This window comes from Aulostomus chinensis, chromosome 13 (assembly GCF_037954235.1).
Source record: "Aulostomus chinensis isolate RoL2024-O1b breed Wild chromosome 13, RoL_Achi_v1.0, whole genome shotgun sequence".
NCBI lineage: Eukaryota > Metazoa > Chordata > Actinopteri > Syngnathiformes > Aulostomidae > Aulostomus > Aulostomus chinensis.
In genome coordinates this window covers 5,161,878-5,180,333 of record NC_141332.1, presented here as the reverse complement: position 1 = coordinate 5,180,333, position 18,456 = coordinate 5,161,878, and the positions used below count along the sequence as shown (strand labels likewise).

Below are 18,456 nucleotides of genomic sequence, written 5' to 3'. Positions count from 1 at the left end.
GCAGATGATGGCTGTCAGATGGTGGGGGATGAGCACGAATAGAGATGGATATTTAGCCTCACAGTCAAGAAGGATTGTGTCGTGGTGCAGTCAGCTGGTGTCACCAGGAACGAGACGCGAGGGCTTTGGTCCCAGACTGAGTCCAGACCTCCTAAAATTGTGGACGACACCAAGATTGTGAAACCACGCTTGCACTTCATATGATGATGTGAAATGGAAAGTCAAGAAAAAACTCCTTACGCCTGCAAAATGAACCATAAATGCTGTGCAGCTTTGACTGTAAAAAGGTCATGAATCAGGAAGTCAGTCTAAAACTGCAGGTTTGAGGGATTTTGCATTCACAGCTTCAGATTTCTATCGCATTTGTGTTTTGTTACATTTGCTTATTGCAATTTTGAAAACAGATTTTCACCCTCCAGCAAATGTAACAAACCCCTGCAAATGTCTGCTTGTGGGAAAATATCATGTGTGAGATTATTACATAAAAAATGAAGGTTCACATTATGAGATCGCAAAAGTTTTGTTTGGTTTTATCTTTCTTCTGGAACTCATCTGAACTCATCTAAGGAAAAGGAACACGTTTGGTTGGCAGGAAAATGCAGGGTGACTGAGAACTACGTTTTGTTTTTTTTAATTCTCAAATTTCATCTTTTGTTTTCAGCCTAATATTCCAGACTATTTTCAGATAATCAAGTGGAAATGTCAGCAGGAACAATACCGATGATTCAGGAGCACCATGACCTTCACTCATGACGCTCAAGGAAGCCAGCAACCAACGCATCGCCACACTTTACTTACTTTGTGTGCTTTATTTATGAAGATTTATTGAGGCCTTGTTTCCTTTTCTTCAAATAAATATAGAGGTAAATGCCCGCCCCTCCAACACACACAGACACACACACTGAATAATACAGTCATTAACTTTCCAATAAGTCAGAGGCTATTCATTTCTCTCCCTTTCTTGTCTGTGTGTGTGTGTGTGTGTGTGTGTGAGAGAGAGAGAGTGTGTGTCATCATCATCAGGGCTCTTGAGAGTTGTGCCATATCCATGTTGTTCTTTCATTATTGCGGGCTTATGAAGATTTACATGGATATTGAGGTTGCTTGGAGCCTTAAACCACAGGGGTTTAGGCAATCAGGCAGTTGACTTTGTGTGTGTGTGTGTGTGTGTGTGTGAGAGAGAGAGAGAACGAAAGGTTGATGATCAGTCATTTGATGAAAAAACTACATGACATGAAAGCCCGTCAGCTGAGATAATCTATCTCTCTTCATCTCCCTCAGTCTCTCATGTGACAGGTCACATTTGCATTGCCTTCTTGAATTAAGTTTATTTCATCCATGTGACACACAGACAGTCAGCTGATGGCGTGCGTGGTGCTGCAGAGGAGGAGCGGTATCCCCACTGTGTCACTGAAAATTAAAATGCAATGAAAAGATTAAATTAAATTTTAAACTTGTGTCATGTGTAAAATTGCACATGAGAAAAAAGAAAAATGTGTGTGAAGCTTCCCTTCTGAGGGAGTGTGAGGGTTTGATTCCACTATGAATGATTTGATATTGTATGATTTGATAGTTGGAGTGGATTTAAGGTTTGCCTGCTATGTGTCGCGCACTTCCAACATTAATTAACATATTAGCTTTAAATTGCAGCCCCCCAGCTTCTCTTTAAGTGAGCAAAAAGTGAGTCTTTCCACCGATGGGGTGGCTCACACGGAGATTTCTCTGCTTTAAGATATGAAAGTCAGACCCAAGCTCTCATTTTTGTTTATGTCTTTAAAACCGTACTTAACCAGAAAAGGGGGACTTGTCGTGTTTCAGTCTCACAGACAATCAATCAGTGGTGCTGCACTCACAATCTCTCTCTCCAGCTGTGTCTCTTCTTTGTGAGTCCGGAATCGAGCAATGGTCATTTTCTTCCAATTGTGTTGACGTAAAATCTCAATAGCACTGTTATGTTATGTTCTGCACTCTCAGAGACCTCTCACACTCACCCACAAATTCCCAAAAGAACACTGCTGGTGAGCATTTCTCCTTTTTAAAATACCGCGGTCAACATATCACAATGATTTAAAGTCACATGTGTTGTTTTTTTTTGACCAAGCGAGCGAGGAAACAACACAACACACAGGACACACAGAACAAATGAACCGTACAGACCAAGTGTCACCCATGGACAAGCAGCGCTTGTGTTTGTCCAGTCTATGCTCATAAAAATAATTATCTGATTGACGTGCCCAGGGCGAGGTCTGGGGGTCTGGGGCGAGTCACGCGCTGGCCCCTTGCCCTCACAGAGACCTTGACCTGACAGCCTTCTGGCTCTAGATGTCAGCAGGGGACTCATAGTCGCGTGACGGTCTGGCGTGGCGTCATGATATCAGTCACAGCTGCAACGTCAGAGGCAACGTGGACGCAGTTGAACAAGGCGTGACGTCTCATGGCACTTCCCCATCAACAGGTCATTTTACAGCAGGTTGCTAAGTTACACAAATCTTTCTGGAGACTGAAAAGAATCCCTGCTGCCTCCCTCTCTCCAGACATGTCCCCCTGAGGCGAATCGGTGGACCGCCGGGCACGGCAGCTTGTTGTGTTCCTGGGCTTTCTTTGAACTCCTCACAGCTCTGTGGAGGCACGACAACATTCCACGATCAATAATCTCCTCAATCCTAAGTGAAGGCGAAGCACTGAATTATAATGGTGGCTACACACACTTTTGACAGGGAAACATGGAGCAGTGAGCTGCCGTCTCTGAGGTCGTGTTCACACCAAAATGTCCGTTTTCTGATTCGTGACTGATAAAACAGTTAAGGCTGATGGACGACAAATCCCTGGCAATTTTTCCTGGACATCATGAGCGTCGTCATTTTCATGCTGGTGCTATGTGTTGGCCCTGCCATGGACTGGTGACCCGTCCAGGGTGAACCCCGCCTCTCACCTGAAGGCTGCTGGGATAGGCTCCACCCCCCCCCCCCCCACAACCTCTAAACAGGATAAATGGTAGAAAATGGATGGATGGATGAATAAGCACATACAATGATTCAGGTTCGTCAGTGCATTTTCTCGCTCATGGTTCAGTAAACCCTGACCTGGTGGCTCACATACTCACACACCCCCACACACACATGGCCATGCTGACTGTGTGAGCCTACTTGACATGAATTTTCCTTTTGTGTGTTGCCTAGCAACATAGCATTGTGTGCAGTGGTCATTTGTGTGGTCAACAGAATTCAGTTTTGTTCTTTTTGTGATAAATTATATTGACGATAGAAGAGAAAAGCAACAGGAACGCAGCGCTTCAGTTAACGTTCGCTCCTTCTGAAGCTGTGTTCAGGAAAAAAGCAACAAATCTGAAGATCAAAGCCTTCATTTCCCTCATCCATTCTTTTTATCCAGCACTTGATGAGCTTTGAGGTCATGAAAAACCTATCATTTTCTGAGGAAAAAATGCATTTTTCTAAAAGAAGTGATGTTCAAGCAAAGAAATGTTTTGATGCTGGTGTTTATTCATCTGGTTCTTGTTCTGGTTCCCACACATTTGCTTCAGCGGTGTGCTGGACACACTGAACGATCATAATCAGGCTGCTTCCTAGAGCAGTTACACATATCTGCTCATTTGAGCTGGAGATTGTGCGTCGAGGTGTGTTGGGTTTGTGTGTCAGGGCCACACTGGGGGCTTGTCAGGTGATGTGCAGCCAGGATTCTCACATCACTCTGTCCACTTCCTTCATGTACTTCAAACGCTGAAACAAAAATAAACCATACTGGTGTTTGAGAGCACAACGCCGAACAACAGTTTCATTTACTGAAATGAATGCAAGGCTGAAGAAGGCTAAGTGACGGGACGGAGAGGAAATGAGCGGTCAAAGAAAAGGAAGTGTAATGAAAGAGAAGAAGAATAAAGAAATAAAATCAGGAATCTATCAAGTGCGAGGCTCCGGGATATTTCCAATGGGCCACACAAAACAGGTCTTCCGTCAGTGTTGATATTGATTTGTCGCGGCAGGAAACGTGTTGATAATGACACATTTGTGCCAGGATGAAAGTGAGCCAGCCGGAACAATGCCTGGACCCCTGACGTCAAGCAGCTCAAAGGAATCAGACATCATCTTTTTAACAGTTGTGTTTCTCCAACTGCGAGACCTTTTCTACTCATGAGATCCAGATCAATTAAGATGGATGGTTTTCAGCGCGGCTGCCTCGCTGGGTGACTGACGAATGCTGACGAAACACCGCAGCTGTTTAAGATCTTCACTCTGATGATGCCGACCTGATCCTCCTTTTATGGTCTCGTAAGCGTCGCATCTCTCCGTCTCCTGTCTTGCTCCATACATGCAGCTGCAGCTGTGGCTCTTTGAACTGCACAGTATTCCAATAACTACCATTTGTGCTCTAATGGGATAAATGAATTATGTGAACAGTATTATGGAGTTGTGCCATATGTTGCTGTAATGATGATGCATAATGGAATTTCCTTTATTATCTTATGGAATTTCCGCCCATGCATTGCTGGTGATTTACAACGGTTGGGTCTCATACATTACCCACTATCAGCCAGTGGGTAGTGAAGCTGCTGTAATTGCAGCAGCGACTGCTCTCCTGGGTGTTATTTCATTTTATACCCGGGCTGATATACAACGATTATCAAGGCAAATGTGCTGTGTCAAAAGCTTTCTGCAAAACTGCCTTTGCTACCAGGCTGTAGATGTGAGGAAGGTGCATTAGCCCGTGGATGTATTCGTCGTATTAGTCATCCATTAGTCAGTCAGATTGAGGATCTTTGTGGATTCAGGCAACTTTGGGAAGTTTTGACAATGCTCTGATCATTTTTGTCTCAACATCTTCACGTCACTTGTTTTTCTTTGATTTTTTTTTGAGACACTGCTGACATACGAGGGTACAAACAACAGAAAGTCACTCATTTCACTTTGTGACTGAGTGTATTACTTACATTTCCCGAGGGATCGTCTACCCGCAGATGCCAAAACTTTAATGAGTGCTATGTGGGCGCAGCCTCTGTGAGGATCAACACATCAGAACCTGTGTTGTGTGTGAAAAGCCATTAATTCAAATAGAAGCAGCCAGTGTGACTGCTGCCGTTAGGGATCTTCAGGGTATCTTCAGCTTTATTTCACTTAATGAAAGATGGTGTACAAACAAAACAACAGATGTGGTTTTTCCACAGGAATTTAGTCACAAATGTGCGGCTGTATAGAACTGACAGTCCCTACTTCTACTCAAAAACTCCTCAGGGTCAGTCTAAGCTGAAAATGCGCGAACACGATCTCAGACCCGGCGTTACATGTCCATGTTGATATGTTGGTTTGATAAATGGGCGCCATTTTGTCCGACTGTCCCAGTTTCTATTTATGCGATACTTCGGGAACACCTTCACGTTTGCCTTGAACGTCCACTGGGTCTCAGTGATGATCAGGAAATACACAGTGAAGAGGTGTGCTTCCAGAATGCAGTATTAGTCAGTAGTTTTTAAAGAACCCACATCTCACTATGTACACTATGTATGTATAACTCTCCTTATATGCCTGAGAGCAGTTCTTCTCTCAGGCAGTTCTGCACTTCTTTTCAAATGCTCAAGGTTACTCTACATTATGAATTCATGCTATTTCTAAATAGATTTCATTCAATTCGTGTTCCGCCCCTGTTTTGAATATTATTCCGTTCATTATTGATACGGTATGTTTATTATCATTAGAATGGCTTTAAAAGGAGTCACCTTGGGACACTGCACATCCTTTTCAGGTTTCTGCAGAACTTTAAAGAGGTTTCTACGATGGTACTTTGTTTTCTGGGGCATAAGCTAATTCCAGAATCTTCTAAAGTCCTGCAGATATGCATTTCTACAAGCAAAACTAACACAACACAGCATCAAGTCCCTGCACCTGTACTGTATATCTGGGAATGAGCTCACTCAGGGGCCACGCTCAGGCAGTATATGATATAATACAATAGAGATGGCCTACGATACACTGGGGTAATGTTATTGGCGTGTGAGAAAGAAAGTGACAGGGTCAGCGCCGTGAACTTTTCATGCACTCAGTCCCCGGAGAGCTGAGGTGAGATAGAGAGGGAGCAGAGAGAATGTAGAGAGGTTTATGGATGGGAAGATGGAGGAGTGAAAGGAGGCTAGAGGAGTGACAGTGAGAGGAAAGAGGAAGGAGGGCGGAGAGGTGATCATGAGGCTTCTTCATCCGCTCAGATAAATATCTTCCATAGTAATCCTGTCAAATCTTGATTGTGTGTGTGTGTGTGTGTGTGTGTGTGTGTCCCTTCTTATTTAGTGGTGTGCTCAGCGATCAAGGATGTCACCTCAAACTGCATGCGAACAGAACGAGTTAGTCATATAACACGCAGATATTGCTGTTGATTTTGCTCCAACTCTCTCACAACCTGAGCTCCGCCTGCCTCCTCTTGTTAAACACTGACTACTTTATAGCAGCAGTTTCTATCCAGCACCAGCAGGTCAGAGGTCGGGTGTTTGTGGGACCCGTCCACCCCCAGGCCTGCCCCCCCTCGCACAGAGTCTTCACTGTGGGCTGACACGATGTGCGTTGGGATGGATCACACACTTAAGTTTACGACACATAAATACGTCTGGGGTGTTTTTCTTTTCGAAGATTTTCTTTTGTACCTCTGTTTTTAAGTGTGTGCCTTCAAGTGAACCGGTTCCCTTTTTTTTCCCCTTTTTTCCAGTTTTGTAACACATACGTGTTCAACTTTATTTAAAATGTCAAAATGCATTTGCACGGACACAGAACACAAAGTGAGTGTCTGATAACACACACAGGTTTGGTGTTCAAACAACATCTCAGTGTTGACGATGGTTAAAGACTGCGCGGAGGCGTGGCTGGGGCGGGGCTGAGACGAGCTGCGAGCCCCTTCTGGGAAAGATTGGGTGTCAACAAAAGGCTGACCAACTGTTAATCAGCGTAATTGGAATCTCATAGACAGACAGACAATTAAATCAAGATACGTCTGGTAACACAAAGATGATAAAGAAGGAAACAGGAAGTCCCTCCATCGACTCCACATGTGCAGCTGAAGAGGAAAAACGTCTGATGATGAATGTTTGCCCTCTAAAACCACGCTCACCTGCACCTACTGGATGATGAGTGCTATTGATGTTTCTTGAACTTTTCATGACCACTTGTTTTTTTGTTTAAATTGAATAATTCTTTTCATTCCACTTCTGCTGCATGAAAACAAAGTCAAATTTCAATCACTGAGAGATATTAATCATAACGAGACAAAGATAAGAAATTGAAGCAAAAGGGAATTTTTCATGTAGAGGAACATAAACATCGGTGGTTCGAGCGCGGCAGGGAAATGTCGAGCAGGTTACATAAATAGAGTGCATAATCACTGAGGCAGGAACGATGACATGCATGAACCAGAGGCAGCTTGGCCAGAGAGCGTCGGCTTGGAAGGGAGAAGGACAGAACTCAGGTATTGTGAAGCCTTGTCTTTGATGGCTGGATGAGAGGATGAGTGTTCCTCAGCTGTTCTCCACGTTCCACTGCACAGCCAAACTTGATGCAGTTATGGATGCTGATTATTGATGTTGTCAGAATAGGGGTGCTGTCGGGGTAATTCATGCCCTCTGTTAGGCATATACATATATATATATATATATATATATATATATATATATATATATATATATATGTGTGTGTGTGTGTGTGTGTGTGTGTGTGTGTGTATATACATACACACACACACACATATATATATATATATATATATGTGTGTGTGTGTGTGTATATACATACACACACACACACATATATATATATATATATGTTTCCCCTCGTGGGCTCGGCTTACACAATTCATATACAGTTGGTTTCATCGATCCATTCACGCACACATGTACATACCATCTACAACAACAACACAACCTCATTGCTGGCAGCCCCAGCCACCAGTTTACCAAATCTGACATCTTGTCAAAAGACTCAATAATCACATAAGATAAATCTTCACACAACAACTTAAATGTTATGCTATTATGCACATTTCAGGAGCTTTCAATACAGTGTTGGACCCCAGTGGAGCGCAATTGAAAGATTTGATCAATAAAAGACCTATAATTACTGCATGTCGCACTCTGTGTCCTCCTCTATTCTGCCTCTTTCCTGCTTCAGCGTCCCGCCCTCCACACACACACACACTCACACACACACCTTCTCAGCCCCGACTGCGCCTCTGCGATTGGTCAACGTATCGAGGGGCCTGCTCCTCCCGCCACACAGCAACACGCCTCCTCTCACGTACAAGGAAGCATTTTCAAAATGTCGCCGTCATCGATTCAACCGTACGTCTTGTATTTACCCTGAGAGCAATTCTTCCACTGCAGTTCAGATCCTACAACAGTGACAGAATGTTACTGCCAGCCTGTGGTTGGTGTCCTCCTCACCACCATGGAAGACGGGACAGCAGCTGTCTGCAGGATTGCTTTGACACAAATCCAGATTCAAACTGAGCTTTGTTTAGGAAGCTGCTGTCCGTGACATGTCACTCGAGTGGGGAAGGTGAGAGAGTTACTTGCTCCCCCAAACCTACTGTGAAAAACTGGTAGCCATTTTGACGACAACGCTGTAGCTCAGTAGTCTGCGGTGTGTACTTCAGAGCGGGGTGGGGGGCAACACCTCTGGGCATGGAGACCAGAGCCAGGAGATTCACCGTAGACGGAGCTTCCCCTCAAGTTGTGACGTCACAAAATGAGACTTTTGAAAAAAACTCTCCAAATCGGAGCGTTTACAGCAGTGCAGAGCTGCCTGAAGCTGCCCCGGGGACGGCTTTAACACACGCCCACCTCATGATATGACGCTTCCACATCCTCGAGAACAAGTTTCCAACATTTTAAACATATTTATGAGGCGGAGAAGTTGGAAAAGTATCAAAGTCCCCTTTAACGAAACAACTCAAATTGTTGAGCGGCCATGTGACTGATAAAGGAACCAAACACATCTGCCTGTCGACGTGAGTGTGACGACGAGAGCATCTGTATGTATTCCATGTTTCAACTAATAAATAAAAAACTCAACTAGAAAACGGAACTAAATAATAGAAAAAGTCTCTTCTATGTACGTATCTTTGCCTCAATCAATATTTGACAAAGCTGCGCTCCATATCGTTGCACAGTAACCGCAGTTTATCACAGTCATTTCAAATACACTCTATTATTCACCGTCATATAAATAATATGAATAAATGATACTGATGCTTATGCAGCATTTAAGTGTTCCTATGAGTGCTTGTAATCATGCTCGTGCAAATGTGTAGCTGCATTGTGCCTGTAGTTCTCGAGAGCTGTCAAAGTGGTTTACACTTCTCCTTTGTAGTCCTTAGTTCTGGTGGATGTGTGGGAGTTTGGGCTGCAATAATAAAGTGTGTGTGTGTGTGTGTGTGTGTGTGTGTGTGTGTGTGTGTGTGTGTGTGTGTGTGTGTGTGTTACACACCTATTGTACCAATTACAATACATGGATTGTCTCAGGTGACTCTGGACAGCAGGTCCAGTAGAGCTTGTATCTACATGACGGACAGTTACACACAAGTGCGTCCAAACACAGTTTGTTTTTGCTTTTCACTGTACTGAATGATTCTCATGCCTCTTCATTATAATTGTAATTCATCTCTCTGTGGTCACACCAGCAAGTGTTAGAGGGGTCTGGAGTTCCTGGACCTTTGGAAGTGAACCAGGGCAGGTTAATAGCATATTAACAAGCATAATTCTTTGATCGCCAATTATCTGATAAATGTACCAATTGTACCTGCTGTTGCTGTGATGAACCTGTGTACAATAGATGTATTTACAGGAGTCCGAGGTGTTGGATGGCGTGCGGCGTGATTAAAGGTTGAGGTTGGCGAATGTTGGTTTCTGGAGGAGAGAAGCTGAGCTGCAGGCCACGCTGGCTGACGTGATCTCACCGACGCCAGTGAGCTGAGTGAACTCACGTCGTCTCAGTAACATCTTTAATGAGGTCAGGACAGGACTCGGCTCGTTAATTCATTTGCATTTTCTGATGTTTTGGGTCGTTTAGATGCATCAGAATTAAGAAACAACACTAATTCATCATTAAACTTGAAACTGTGAGCTTGTTAGCAAGCAATTAACTGAACAACGTCCATTGGTTGATAAAATGTTAGTTCAGCGGCTCCATTACAATAATTACAGCCTCTAAAAGAGTTTATACAGCATGGATATAGTCTTTATGAAGCAGTAATTCATTGTATCTCAGTAAAAAGACCTACTTCATGGATGGTGAGTTCTTTGTTTGTGATTCTGGATGAAGGGGCTTCATTTTCTGTGGTTTTGTCTTTGTTTTAATTAAGTTGGCAGTGTGAGTGTGTGTTCGTCCTGCACGCTTTCAAACATGGTTATGAACATTGTCACAGAACTTTCTGTTCAAGGTGTTCCCTCTTAAGACTGCATATTCTATACCATTTATTCATTTATTTTCTGTGTTTGATATTTGCACCCGTTTGAATAATTAGAAATGATCTGACTGTCTTACTGCGTGGCTGCTGTGCTGGACTGCATTTATGAATGCATTGGTAAGATCTTGCATTGATTTGTAGCAGGATTTAACAAATTCCACATCTCCAAACCCCACAGCTCACAGCTCAATAACACAGGCTGAGCTGCTGGATTGGCTCAGACACGTGTGTGAAGAAATGCAGGAGAGTTTGTGAGTATTAGGACTTAAAGAGTAACAAGTAAGTTACAAGTATAAATAAGAAAGTGAACTCTTTTACTTGGTATACAGTCTTGGACAAGTCCATCAAGCCCACAACCCTCCGTGCAGAGAGGCAAACCTGGGTGTTGCTCTCTAGGACATCCAATATGGATGCTAATGATTGGACCATTTTCAATCACTTCTCCCACCGCAGCCCCATATAACCCTCAAATGCTTTTCCAAAATTCTAATTCCCTTCAACCAAGCTCCCCTCAGGTTCCCTGTGTGTGGTTTCCTACTGTCAATCTGTGATGAGAGTCCCCTCAGGCGTCACAGTGGCTCCATGATAAAAGACACACTTCCCCGGGAACATTCTGCTTTAAATCGAGCTGGGAACCTTGACTGGACGTCCTCCCTGCTCTCTTTCCCAATGTTTCTCTATTACACACCGAGATATGGAGGACAAATAAAAGATCCTCGACAACAATCATTCAAAAAGACTCCATAAACTAAAGCATAATCAATAAAAAAACCCTGAATATACAGTTCTGGGAACCTGACAGCAGTCAGTGGATCAATGGTAGAGTTTTCCTTCAGTCACTGGAAAAAGGTCCAAACAAGCCAGAACCTCTATTCTACAATAAAAGAACAGCTATCAAAACTTGAAGCCCATAAGGACGTCACATTCCATGATTCCAAGAAAAAAATAAAGCGTGTGAGTTTCCTTAGTGCAGTGGTGGTGTCAGGACTGTTGCTGCTGTTCACTCTCATCTGCAGGGTTCAAACAGGGAAGTGTTTCCCACCACTGCAGCCATGAGCAGGTGGGCCTACTGACTGTCCTCACGGTCCAGTTTTCCTGTCCTGATGCAGTGTTTGAGCCGTCGATCAGCAAAAACAGAGGGAAAGTCAATGGCACTGTATTTCTCTAGCCACTGAAAGAAGATATTATTGAGAGTGAGGTATGTTACACAGCTGCCAAACACATCACAAACACCAGTATCCACCAATATCAGATATCTCAAAATACAATGTGTAACCGTCTGACTTTTTTAGAATCCCTATTTTTCAGTCTGGGATGATTGTGGAGGTCAATCCCCTCTTCTCTGTTGACATCCAGGTAAGATGGTGTGTTAACCTGAGAGGTTTTTAGCCTTCAGATCCAAGTGCCTACTCCTCTAACCAATTAATTTCACAACTGTAACACATTCCTTCATCAGTGAAGTCGTAACTGCACCCCTGCACCTTTGAGCTTCAAGCATAAAACTGAACACAACCATAGCTATTTTTATCTTCAGCTGGCATTCTTCATAAGACAGCAAATTGCTGCCAAAAACCTGCGCCGTCTTTCCTGAAGCTCAGTGAGCTCTTACCGGTCTGCAAGTGTGTAAAAAAGTTGTATCAAATTTCACAAGTGAAACACGAGCTTATAAAAGAAGAAAGTTGTTACACACCTAATGCGAAAAATAGCCTTCAAAAGCAACTAAAAAACACACGAGTCTGGTCACAGACCGCGGAGGAGGCGTGAAGGTCGGCGGCAGCGGTGGAGCCCGACTCACGTGTGTCCTGCTGCAGCCCTCAGGCATCTCAACATGTATTTGAATTAAAAACCTGATGTGCAGGGGCACCATTAAACTGATGAACACAGAAGCGACTACCGCTTCGCGCTGTGCACGACGATGCATTGTTTATCCGACACTAACGGACACAACACACAGGCGCTCCGCTTTGCTCCCTGCACTATAGATGGCTTCATTAGGACCTTTGTCTGACAATTTTCCATTGGCTTGAGTTCCTAACAAGGTTTGGACGAACATGTTTGCCAGAGAGCCCTGGAGCTCCTACGCCTTTTTATTTTGGGCATTTTTCAATTTAGGAAAGAATCCAGCCATGGTTTTTATGCTAAGGTGAGCTAATTACTTTCCAGCTCCCGAGAGATCTCAGTCTCCTTCTCTCGCTGGTCTGAAAGTGGAAAGCAAATCCTCTATTCCTTTCATCACATATAATTATATGTGTTCTAGGTAAATTGGGGTAAAATGAAACAATGGTCCTTCTTTTAATGGACATGTGGCTGAGCTGACGGCTGTCAGGGCTGCATGTGGATGTGCTGAGCTGCTGAGTCGGAGCTCTCCTCTTGGGAGAGCGCTCTGTGCCCTCAGGCCAAAACTGACTGTCAGGAATGACTCCAGATAGCAAAACAGTTTTAAAGAGAATTTTTATTTCAGTTCTGTTTGAATATGATGACATCCCGTGTGTGTTCAAATCTGAACCTGGGAGATCCGAAAGCAGGCTAAGAACAGAGCACCATGGCGATGTTCTCCTGTCCGCAGCGTTCTCGTCTTTTTGTTGCCTTTACCATGATTGAAGTGTAAAATATATGAGCTTCAAGGAAACGCTGAAAAAGGCAGAGTGACAAAGCAAAAAGTAAACTTCAAATACCCAATTAGAGAGTATCATGTTTCTGCTTGATGAATTAATTGGTTCATTAGAGCTGCACTCCCCTGCTGGGAGTCTCTGTAGGGCTCAGAGGTGAAGGGGGATAAATACCCCATGATTTTCTTGAAGTTTCTTTTGTGAAAAGTGTTTCTTCTAATGATTGCAGGAAAAAAAGAGAATCCCGCTGTGTGCACAGTGGCGAACGAGATGAGAAGTTGGGTTTAATGCAACTCTCAACTCTTTTTGAAAAGCAAATAATTGGATATCAGTTTGGGTCCAACACTGACTCTTAGTATCACATTAAAAAGAGAACAGTGACGATGAAGACATTTAACTTTCAAGAGCTACAACAGAGTGCAGGTGGTCTGGTAAATGAATATAGTCTTGTAACCCTTTCCTTTTTTTTGTCTGAAATATTAATGTTAATAAGCCTTTTTGTTCTAAACGGAAGAACTTCCACTCCCTCCCTCTTACTGGGGGAGAGTTTTACACTAAAAGCTGTGTGACAACATGAAGGTTTTTGTGTGTGCTTTTGGATGACAGGTTCAAAATGAGGTTCTCGGTTCCAATATGGAGCAAAGGTCAGGCTCCTCTAAACACCTGTAACAGCACCCAGGGAAATAATCCCCGTCAAAGTCTGTCCATGAGTGTCCAGATTATACTCACAATGCTGCTCGCTGAGGTCACAGCAGTTTGCAATGTGCTGGTCTGCAACTTTCTGAAATGCGCCAGTTTACGACGCTGCCCACTCACGCAGTGAGTCGTTCACCACTGGTGACCTGACAGGATGAGTTGAGACGAGCCGGTTTGTGTCTGCGAGGCTCCCTGCAACTGCTTTGTCTCATGGAGAATCTTTGGAGTGAACTGTCAGATTACAATTATCAGTGTCTAACGTCACTCCCACGATCCCCACAGAGACAGGTGTGTGGCCTCAGGTCACTTTACCGAAGATTCACAACCAGATTAACCGAAACTTGCAGGGAAACCTGCCATATTTGGGTCAACAGGCGGGTCAACAGGCAGATTCACTGCCAGACGGTTGCAGCGCTGTGAAATTTTTGAACAGAAGAAGCCAATCAGCTGGTAGTCCAGTCGTTCACAAACAAAATGGCAGACTTGACTCAAAGAGAAATCACCTGCTAAGTTTATTAGCATGACAAATGCCTAAAATTTAGTCCAACGAGACCAACAAACAAGCTGCTGTTCATCACATCACACAGCAGCTGCATGCTAGCGGTCCGGGCTTTTGTACCTTCTTATGTTGGTCATGAGATGCTCTTTGTGCCAGCATGGAAAAATGTGTGGCTGAAGAAAACCTTAGCAGTAAGATGTTGAAATTACATGACTGAGCACCAACTTGGACTAACTTACCGTCAGATGTGTTTAATTGTGCCCAAATGTAGTTTAAAGTTGTGTCAGCGCACCTGACACCCGTGTCTCTCAAGCACAGGATCCTACAGTCAGACAATGAACCCAGTGAAGCTGAATGACGTCGGGGGGGCCAGCTGCTGCTGCATGGGGCCACGGATGTTTGCTGTCCTCATCTCTTCGACTCCTCCACACTGCAACCCAGGCCATCACAAGATGGCCAACACATCCAACATCGACAAGTTCATGTGAATCATTGCTGTCAACCAGCGCTGGGCCGTGCTGGTAGCTCCTCTACTTCTCGTAGCATTGGTTGTGCTTGTCATTCATGTACAACCGCATTTTTTCCCACGTCCTCAGCTAAAGGAACAAGCTGGGTTTTGTTGCGGCTCGGTCTGCCGTTCAGCCTCCCCTGCGTGAGCACGCTGCTTTCCCCGAGACATCTGAGCGCGCCGCTGGGGAGTTGCGTATCCGGCAACAAGGGCGGGTGAAGCACACGTCACGACACACCTGCAGCTCATCCGCTCGTTCCTCACCTGCATCTAATCAGCTCCCTCTGGCCAGTATAAGTTTGTTGGCCTCCCAGTCCTCAGATGCTTGTTTGTCCTGAAGAACACAGACTAGTTCCCTCAGTCTTCGCTGCCCTATATTGTTCCTTGGTGTCGATCCCCTGATTTGGGTTAGTGCTGGTTGAGTTCAGATCCCAAAGGAACTGTTTGGAGTTTTTGTTCCTTAAAGGAACACTGAAGTATTACACCCTTGCCAGTTAGGCAATCTCATCTGTTGTCTTGTGTTGTGCTATAGGGTTCAGTCTACAAACCTAACAGGTTTATTCTTTTCTTCTCCTCAAGTGAATGATATGCAGCAGAAGAGATCATCTCCGTCCAGGTTAGACTGGACACGCATCTGAACTCAAGCTGCTTCTTTCATTATTCTAGGGGAAAATATCTCAGCCTCCATTAGAACTCTCTGGATGGTTCACCTCAGCCTCCCAGGAGTCTCCCAGTCCTTGTTAGTTGGCTCCTGTTCTTTTCTTCAACTGTCGTGATATTTTTTTGTCTTCTTTCACTACATTGGCAGTTTCATCTCGAGTCATATCATTCATGACAGCCCACACCTTGAGGTTGACTCCTTCAAATACCGGCTGAGCAGCAGCACAGAGAGTCGGTATTCTTCTTACCTTTTCAGTGTTCCTTTCACAAACACTTGAGCCAAAGCGCGCAAAACAGTGCCGATAGGCCTGTGGACTGCTCCTGCAGGCTCTTTGTTGTTTAAAAGTACCTTCCCTTGTTTCAGGGTCTACATGATGTGTGGCTGGTGTCCTCTCACAGACTTCTACTGTCTTTAGAATTTTCCTGATCCTCATCCATCTCTACCCTCCAGATGATGTGCAGCTCTGCAGATTTTGGTGGTATTCAGAGGACCCAGGCACACTTGGACCATCAGCAGAATCCCTCCACTAGACAGATGCGGACTAGTCCACTGAATTTTTGTGTTTAAGAATATTATATACAAGTCATGAATATAAAAGCACATTTTCTCCCATATTCTTGTGGTCTTCAATGGGAATTTTATGAACTAAATGAATATTAAGTAATACATGATTCTATTGTTTGTGCATTTCAGTGTGAGACTGTTGCAAAATAGGGTTTTATTTTTGAACTTCACACTTGTAATCACAGTCTGACTACTTATAAATTCTTCACACAGCTGCTATGACATATGTTCACCAGAGGGGGTGCAAGTCTTGACACTTTTACACATACACACACACACGTGACAATAGCTCCCCTTTGGGTCCACACCACCAGCAGGCATAGTAAGATGCCATTCTGTCATAATCCTTCGTATCAGGACAGGGATTTTGATCCTACAGGTGCTTTTACTGGTCAAGGTCGCAAGAAGGATGCGCGCGCACGCACACACACACACACACACACACGTTCTCGGGATGAGTAGGCAGTGTATGGATGATGTGACGATTCCTTTCAACACGCACAGACCTATCACAGCCCAGTCACAGACCCTGACAGCTCCATGGTGGGCATAATGAGTGAGAGGCCCGCCGAAAAGGCTTTATTGTTCTGTCACAGTGTCCTAGCAACCGCGGCAAGCATCATCATGGAGGTTCATTAGAGATTAATGGCTGTGGTGGGCACATCAACAGGCAGAAGAAGAAAATGATTGAGAATCAAATGCCAATAAATCAAATGTTTTCCAAGTGTAAGTTTATAATCTGATAAGTAGATCACACTCTGATGACCCATAATTATTTTCCTTAGTTCCTTCAAAACTGCACTAGTAGGGAGTGAATAATCAGTAAGACATGAATTATGAGACATTCATCATGTCTGCTGGACAAGCTCTAATTGTTCTTTGGTGCCAGCTCGTATTGGCCATGGTGCAGAATGCTGTGAGATGGAGACGAAGTTGGGGAACATCCAGGGAGAAACCAGCAGCAGAAACAGCTGGTCGAGTCAGTTAAATATGACAACATCAGAGTTTCTAACAAGAACTCCTTCAAACAAGCACAATAATGGCTTCTTTTACCTTTTCCAAAACGGAGGGACAAACTCTCCAACAGTCTTTTCGAATGCAAAACTTCCAAATACAGTGAGGAAACAGCAAAGAGCCGCTCACAATACCCTGGACTTGTTGCTCCTCTTGCATAAAGGCCTAAAATGCCAATTTCAAACATGAATCTTTTTTGTGGATTCTTTAAATGTGGCCACTTTTCAGATTTAGTACTTATATATACACTTTTCACCGTCATGTCGATATTGGGACCTGACTTCATCAAGACCACCATTAAAATGTTTAGGGGACGACCAACCAGCCATAATGTGACATGAGCTGCTTTTTCTTTATTTTTTTTTTGCACACAACTTAAGAGCAATTCAATATGAGGAGATTGTGGTAATTTGATGTATGGTCTTGACAAATTCAAACCACGTAAACCTCATGAAGCCTAACAGCTCTCCTAGCTGGAGTGTCTCGGCTGAACCCAGGTCCCAAGTGCCAGCTGACACTGGCGGGGAGGTAACAGACATCCTGGACAGATCGTCAGCCAATCACTTCCATGCCGCTTTTGGCAGCCAAAACCGAGAACCGCTCATCCAAACTACTTCAAACTTGGCACCCCACTTTGAGAACCCAGCAATGGACACATTAAATTTGACATTGGTCAGCGCTGACGGTGTTGAGGGAAGAACACTGCTGCTGTCAGACAGTCAGCACTGCACTCAGAAAGCCACACACTCAAGGATTGTCTTGATCAAATCAAGAAGTGTTGCTCGTATTTATCTACTCTGCAATATCTCCCACAAAACAGTGCAGGAATTTGTTTGACCGTGTTTTTATGGTCTCACCCTCATCAGACAAAATCAACACACGGGCAGTAATGACAGCAGCAGCTGAGTTTGTGATAAATCAGTGTTGACACAGAAAGTTAAAGCTGACAACAGTTGTCATCTCTGTGGCGCCAGCCTTGGTGGTGTGCTACACCCACAGATGGTAGATCAGCCTGTACAATCTCCACCCAGCCTCCTGCTCATTGTTCTCTCCTCTACTGTATTTGGATGCAGCTGAACTCACAGCATTGTTGGTCTCACTTACATCGGCAGACAACACAGCGTGGATGAGAAAATGCTTCTTTCCTCTGGTGATTAAGAATAAGAGGCAGGAGGCAAGGAATTATTCTTAATGCTGTACTGGGGGTTCAGGCAAGACCAAAAACTCCTCTCCAAGGTCAAAAAATCAAGATGAGTCCAACCAGGCAGAAGCAGCAAATTATAAGGCAAAATCAGAGAGAATAAACAGGCAGGGTCAGAAGCGAGCGAGTGCATGTAGCAGGAAGACAGGGATTCAAAGAGCTTGATTCAGACAATCATGCAAGCAACAGCCGTGAGCCACCGCCACAGATGCTGAGGCTAATGAGCCACAAGCCACAGGTGTGGAAGCTGCA

General features: G+C 44.2%; 1 long non-coding RNA gene across 2 annotated transcripts; it reads left to right on the top strand.

Annotated features, from left to right (window-relative positions):
* The first annotated feature begins 15,097 nt into the window (after positions 1 to 15,097).
* On the top strand, positions 15,098 to 16,031 carry LOC147250651 (uncharacterized). 2 transcript variants are annotated; one of them, XR_015119059.1, is made up of 4 exons: positions 15,098 to 15,171; positions 15,344 to 15,380; positions 15,573 to 15,655; positions 15,876 to 16,031. It is a non-coding gene; the product is annotated as an uncharacterized LOC147250651 (long non-coding RNA). The 2 variants fall into 2 exon arrangements; XR_015119058.1 differs by having other exon boundaries at positions 15,789 to 16,031.
* Positions 16,032 to 18,456: the final 2,425 nt, after the last annotated feature.